Raw genomic sequence first — 7,712 nt, 5'->3', positions numbered from 1 at the left:
TTTCTCCTCCTCCTCCTCCTTCTCCTCCTTCTCCTCCTCCTGCTCTTCCTCCTCCTTCTCCTCCTCCTGCTGGTCCTCCTCCTCCTCCTTCTCCTCCTCCTCCTCCTCTTCCTCCTCTTCCTCCTTTTCCTCCTGCTCCTCCTCCTCTTCCTTCTCTTCCTCCTCCTCCTGCTCCTCTTCCTCCTCCTTCTCCTCCTCCTCCTTCTTCTCCTCCTCCTCCTTCTCTTCCTCTTCCTTCTCTTCCTCCTCCTCCTGTTCCTCCTCCTCCTCTTCCTTCTCTTCCTCCTCCTCCTCCTTCTCCTCCTCCTCCTTTTCTTTTTAATGTGACCCTAGAGGTGGAACCCTGGGCCTCATGTGCACTGCATGAATACTCTACTGCTGTTCTGTACCTCCAGGCCTCTTATTTTCCTAACAAGAGTGATCTGCAGTATGAAAATTCCTGACTGGAATGTGCTCTGCTGCTCTGCCAGCTGTACTGGCTTTATAGCTGGGTCCCCAGGATGATCTAAGAAAAAACCTGTATGAAGGAGCATCTTTATCCCCACACCAAGACACCTCTTACCCAGCCACCCATAGAAGACAATAGACCGCAGTGGAGAGCCAGAATCAGCTGGTGGAAATCAGCTCATACGATTGTATGCCTGCCTTCTTGGTGAGCCTTGCAGGGCCATTGCCTCTGGGCTAGATGAAGGCTTTGTGACATAGCCTGTGTGACTCCATTCTTAGGCAGACTGGTTCCTCCAGCATGGCAAATATGGACATATCACTGAGGTTTTCTTGGATCTAGTGGTGCCAGCCCAGAGCCATTGCTTTCTGGCAGGGCAGCCTGTGTTCTGGGGCTGCCTCATTGTCAGGGCTCCATGGGTCAAGTTTCACAGTGGTCAATTTTGTTTAACTCATGGTTCCTTTTGAGAAGGAAGAGCTTTGCCAGCAGAGCAGAGGAGGGAAGGGATGCTGAACCTCTGCACTGTCTTTGTCATGCTGACATGGAATCGTTGGCCAGCATCTCCCATATTCCTTTAATCTCAGCACTTGGAAGGCAGAGGCAAGTGGATCTCTGAGATCAAGGCTAGCCTGGTCTACAGAGTGAGCCCCAGGACAGCCACAGATACTCAGGGAAATCCTTTCTGGAAAAGCAAAACCAAAAAAAAATTCCTAAGAGGAGCCTGGATACAGGCAGGTAGGAGCTTTGATCAGAGAGGGTCATGTCTATGCCCAGAGCCCGGATGTCATAAATAGCACTTCCTGAGATCAAGTGGCAGGAATAGATGGGACTATTGGGAGGAGAAAGAACCTGAACTGTGCCCCAGACAGCTCCATTTTAGCCTACCTAGATCTTCAGTAACAAGCTGATGCAGTAGTGCCCAGGACAGAGAGCAGACTATCTACTAGGGGTCCAAAGGGGGATGGTCCAGCAGGCAAAGGCAGATGTCTGGCACCAGACCCGAGAGAGCTCACTTATTATCATGTTTTCCATTCCCACTACCAGAAAGCCAACACTAGCTCTACGCTCACAGTTTGACTCCATTCTCACACCAAGCTGCCCCAAGCCAGCACAGATCTCCATGGGAAGGACTTAGTCATATCAGTCTCAGTCACAAGCTTCCTGTCTCACTATGTGGCCCTAGCTAGCCTGGAAATCACTATGTAGACCAGGCTGGCCTCAATTCAACAGAGACCCACCTGCCTCGACCTCCCCAGTGGTAGGATTAAAGCATGCTTAAACCTCCTGTACCCTGACAAATTTGCTACCAATTTTCCAGTTGTTCATTGATTTACTGAAATAGCTCACCGAACTTTAGCCAGATTTCAGTTGCATTGATGTAGTTGCCAAAAAAAGGTACGATTCTGAAAAAGTAGACTGAAGAGCTGCAAGGGACCTGGTGTGGGAGGGGCAGAGTAACACGGAATGCTCATGCCCCGTTCTGGGGCAAACACGAATGCACTTTGGGTACCTAGGCTTTGCTTGTCAGAGGCAACTGTGGCCATAAGAACCTGCAAGATGTAAAACCCAAACAATAGAATTCTGTTGGCAGAATATTAACATTCTTCAAAAACTCAGAGGCCTGGTGTATAGGAACGACCCTTGGCCTCAGCCTCTGCGCGCCAGCGCCCCCTGGTGGACAAGGCTTTAACTCTTAGAGCTGGCTTCCTGTGGTTTACTCTGGCTGGCTGGCTGGCTGGCTGGCTGGCTGGCTGGCTGGCTGGTTGTTTGGTTGTTTGTTTGTTTGGTTGGTTGGTTGGTTGGTTGGTTGGCTGGTTTTTGAGGCACTGGTTTACACTTTATGACTGTCTTGTAACCTGTCTGCTTGAAGCAGTCTGTGTTGATCTGCTTCCTGAGTAGCGTCTCGGTCTGCCAACCCCCCTTAGGGAGTACTGCACTATTTTTGGTTTCTCTATTTTGGAAATGAGATTACAGTAACCACATTGCCCTCTTTATAGAGTCTTGCTTTCTCAACTCAAAAAAAAAAAAAATCCTCCAGGACAGCCAGGGCTACAAAAAGAAACCCTGTTTTGAAAAACAACAACTACTACACAAAATTAGACAGGGTAGTGAATCGTGCCTACAGTCCTAGGACATGGGAGGCTAAGGGAGAAGGGTCATTAGTTCAAGTCCAGCCTGGGGTACATAGATTCTGTCTCAAAAAACAACACTGAAAACAAACAAACCAATGTATCCAAAACTAACAATCATATCATTGGTTATAGTTCTGAAGTAGGGTAATAACTTAGCGTGTCCAAGGCCCTGAGACTGATCTCAGGCACACATCCAAAACACAAGCAGGACTGGCAAGGTGGTTTTGTTGGTAAGGGGGATTGTGGAGCAGTCCTGGCAACCTGAGTTTAATCCAAGAGCCCACATGAAGGTAGAAGAGAAAATTGACTCTACAAAGTTGTCTTCTGACCCTCACAAATGTGCCACCCACAGACACACACCATGCACACACACACACACACACACACACACACACACACACACACAGTCAGGGTAAAAATTTAAATTGAACTAACAGAACTAAAGCTATGAGCCAAGAGAGAGGATGTAGCAGTTAGGACCACATAATGCCATAACAAAAGACTGGCATTTGGCACTCAGTATTCACATGGAACAGCTCATAACCATTTATAACCAGCTCCAAGGGATCTGATGCCCTCTTCTGGCCTCTGTAGGGACTGCACTCATATGCGCATACCTCTATACAGATGTGGACACACACTTATACACATACACAATTAAAAGATACATTTTTATTTATATTTTTTATATTTTTATAGACACGCTCTAATCCCAGCCGTCAGGAAGCAGAGATCTCTGTGAGTCTGGTTGACACAGTGAGGCCCTAGCTTAAAAGTGAGATCTTCATTTCTGGTGTTATAAACTACAGATATTAATTTGTAATTGCTTACTTTGTGAAGGTCTCGGTGACAACACCTCCCTTTCAGCTTCCCTTCTATAACCTTTGCCATTGATGTCTTTACAAAGTCAAGGTGATCACTGCAATTGAGATTGTGATGTTCACCGTAGCACAGAATCTCGATTGCTATGGGGAACCTCACATAGTGCCAGTCACTGCAGACACCACGGCAGTGTTTGCTGCCTTCATTGCTCAGCTTTGCACCCCCCTTTCCTCCTCACCTCTAAAACTTGCCCTTGGAGGTGACAAGGGAGAGAAGCAAGAAGGATAGGGCAGAATACTTCCCTGGCTAGACTTCTACACCAAAGCCTAGTTTGCACGGAGTAAGAATGGAGAACCTTGGGCTATCGAGGTGGCTAATGAGTGAAGGAACCTGCTACCAAGCTTGATGGTGTGAATTCTATCTCTGGATCTCACGTGATAGAGTGAGAAAGCCAACTCCAGCAGATTGTCCTCTTGCCTCCACAGGTCCTCTGGGATGAGCATGAACACACACACAAATACACATGCATGCATGCACGCACACACACTCATACACAAATGTAACAGAAAAGTGTATAAAAAGCGATGATTCCTGGGCTGGAGAGATGGTTCAGTGGTTAAGAGCACTGACTGCTCTTCTGAAGGTCCTGAGTTCGAATACCAGCAACCACATGGTGGCTCATAGCCATCCATAATGAGATCTGATGCCCTCTTCTGGTGCGTCTGAAGACAGCTACAATGCACTTAGATATAATAATAAATAAGTCTTTAAAGAAAAAAAAAAAGCAATGACTCCCCTAGTGCCCTCTGCTTCCTGGGAGGCCTTCATGACTTGAGCGCATTGCCTAGCCATGGATCTGTCATTCTATGGAGTGAAGTGCTCGATCTGAGGGACCATGGTCTGTGAAAAGGTGTTGAGCCAGCACAGTAGTGACTTCTCTGTGGCCCCGAGCAGTGAGATAGTATCCACAGCTGCTTGGCCACCCTCTGAGCCCACTGCAGGAATGTCTGGAGCTCCCACCCCCTGGACCCTGATGTCAGTGCAGGGATGTTGGCAGGTGCTGGACATTGCTCTGGGGCACTCCACAGCTACCTCCCTGGAGAAGCAAATGACACTGAAAGGTGCTCATGACTCAGTGTCTTGAGGACACTGTACAAGGGATCAGCAGTGTTCCTACACAGGATAGACAGCACACGTTTAATCTCTGGGACAGCACTGTAGCTGTGGGGTTCATCATCCTTGCCACTGCTGTTGTGCAAAGCTGTTGGACCTTTAGTCCCAGCACTCAAGAGGCAGACACAGGCAGATCTCCGCCTGTGAATTCTGTACAGCCAGAGCTGCGCAGAGAAACCCTATCTTGAAACAAACAAGAATCCAATAAAACTTTATCTACAGAGCCAGGTGATGGCCACGGTCCTCCATGTGCAAGCCCTTACTTTCTCGCTCTCTCTTTTTTAACGATTTATTTCTTTATTTAACATATGTGAGTACACTGTAGCAGACTTCAGACACACCAGAAGAGGGCATCAGATCTCATTACGGATGATTGTGAGTCACCATGTGGTTGCTGAAATTTGAACTCAGGACCTCTGGAAGAGCAGTCAGTGCTCTTAACAACTGAGGCATCTCTCCAGCCCAAGCCCTCACTTTCAATGGTGACCTAGCACACACTAACCTCAATCCCAGCAGCAAACTGCAGAGAGAAGTGGTTTCAGGAAAAAAAAAATTGAGAAAAAAAAATAGCTGGAGAGACGGCTCAGTGGTTAGAAGCTCTTTCAGAGGACCTGGGTACAATGTCCAGCACTCATATAGTGGTTCACAAGCATCCACAACTCCAATTCCAGGGGATCTGATGCTCTCTTCTTACCTCTAAGAGCACCATTGTACATGAGATGCACATACATACATGCACGAAAAACACTCATGCATATAACATAAGATAAACCAATATTAAAACAAAAAACAAGAGGTTGGGGGTTGTTGAGAAGACATACTTCTTAGAGACAGGTGATTGACGTGTGTGTGTGTGTGTGTGTGTGTGTGTGTGTGTGTGTGTGTGTGCGTGTTTGTGTTGAAGTGAAGCTTGAGACTGAGGGTGCCTCAAGGTATTGACAAAGGGAGGCCATGGGACCATTGTTGCCCATGGTTGGGAAGGACTGTCATTCTGTCACACTGTCACCTACTGACCTAATGAGCTGCAGGCATTCCCAGTCAGATGGCTGCAGACTGTGCTGGAGAGAGGCGCTGGGTGAAGAGGGGAATTCTCCCATCCATGCTTTCTCCTCAGATGCCCTAGGACTGACATATTAGAGTCTGGAAGCCCGCTCCCTGCTCCAAGGGTCTTGTGGAGAACCTCTGGTCTCAGGCTCTGCTTGGGGGTGACGAGAGATTGGCTATCTTGTTATGTCTCATTTCCCTGGGACTCAGCTCCTTCCTCTTGAAGCCACAGGCTAGCAGGGTTGACAACTAAAACCAGAGTTTTAGTAAATCGTAGTTTGGCAAAGTAAAAGGATAGACTGATCAAGTCCACCAGGGGGCGCAGGCTCACAAGAGCCAGATGCCTCAAATAAACAACCTTCTGCAGAACCTTGTACGCACAGAGAACACACATTGTAGAAATAAAGAAGCACAAAAAGGACAGTTAAGAACGTAAAATAGAATAAATAGTGGACAAAAAAGGAAAAACTTGAAGGGCCACCAAGATAGTTCAGCAGATAAAGGCATTTGCCATCAAGCTTGGTGTGACACTCCCTTGCACGACACAATAAATAAATAAATGATTTTCTCAATGTTGAAACAGTAAATAACAGATTCACATACCATATAAAACTGAAAGATGAAAATATAAAAAGCTTGTTCAGTAAGTGACACTTATAGTTCTAGCTACATGGGAAGCTGAGGCAGGAGGATGGCTAGAGGTCCGGAGCCCCAGGCCAAACTGAACAGCATCACAAGACCCTGTCTTTTTTTAATTTTTAATTAATTAATTAATTAATTAATTAATTAATTAATTTTGGTTTTTCGAGACAGGGTTTCTCTGTGTAGCCCTGGCTGTCCTGGAACTCACTCTGTAGACCATGTTGGCCTCAAGTTCAGAAATCCTTCTGCCTCTGCCTCCCCAGTGCTGGGATTAAAGGTGTGTGCCACCACCGCCCAGTTTTTTTTTTTTTTAAAGCAGTCATTTTAGTTTCTATGGGTGAAAGTTATATTATTCATGTACTATCTAGAGATATAAAACCCAACAGCCCCCTGCTTCAACTTCAAGGAAGCTGGAAAAACATTAACGAAAAGAGCCTATGTCAGAGAGTCATAAATCCTGTGACATGCCATCTCTGCTTTGGTACCAAGAAGAGAGTGTGAGACTCTTCAAGGCTTCCAGAGCTTGGGGAGTCCAGGGTCATTCTGAGAGGACTCCTCGGGGTTCTGCCTGGTGGTCCCTTTTGGTGTCAAATGGCAAGTATGTATTTTCCAATAATTGTGGGTCTAAACCAATCGCTTCAGCTTTATCTCACACCTTCTATGGAAGAACCAAATCCTAATGTGTGCTTGGGTCAGTTTGAGTTTGTCAGCCAAGGCCCCCAGAGTCTCCTTCTTAGGACACTCCTCTTTCTTGAAGTGCTTTTTTAGCTCCAGTAACTGCTCTCGGGTGGCTCATGGTTCATGGAGGTAGGACAGACTCAGAGTTGTCTCCATCTCGGTTACCTCTATCAAGGCTGCAGCTCACTTTAATTTCATTCTTCAGTTTTCCCAAGACCCTGTCTTAAATATAGATAAATCAGGCTGGGCGTGTAGCTCAGTTTGCAGAATGTATGCTTAACAGGCACAAAGTCCAGAGTTCCACCCCGAGTGCCATAGAAACTGGGTGTGATGGGACACACCCACATTCCCAGCACTACAGAGGCAGAAGTAGGAGGATCAGAAGTTCAAGATTATGGTCCAATACGGGAGGGTTTGAGGTCAGCCTGTGATAGAGTCGGCATGCCCAATGAACAGACATATGTATGTATATATGTAAAAGAGCTTAAACTGTAGAATAAAATGGTGAGTGATACATGTGTTGGAGACTTGGAAAAAGATAAACTAAAAAAATGTTATGTATTTTATGTGTTAGCAAAGCACCAGACAGAATACATTTTCTTAGCCTCTGATCTATCACAGGTGTGCCCCACCATGCCTGGCTCAGAAATCTCCTTTTTGCTTACATTAGGCAGGCTTCTTAAATTTGACAAACCTTCATGGTTGTCATGCATGATGGCTGATGCCTATAATAATCCTGGCACATAGAAGCCTGAGACAGGAGGATTATTGAAAGT

The sequence above is a fragment of the Mastomys coucha genome, unplaced genomic scaffold (genome assembly GCF_008632895.1).
Source record: "Mastomys coucha isolate ucsf_1 unplaced genomic scaffold, UCSF_Mcou_1 pScaffold21, whole genome shotgun sequence".
Classification (NCBI taxonomy): Eukaryota; Metazoa; Chordata; class Mammalia; order Rodentia; family Muridae; genus Mastomys; species Mastomys coucha.
This window is presented reverse-complemented; position numbering follows the sequence as displayed.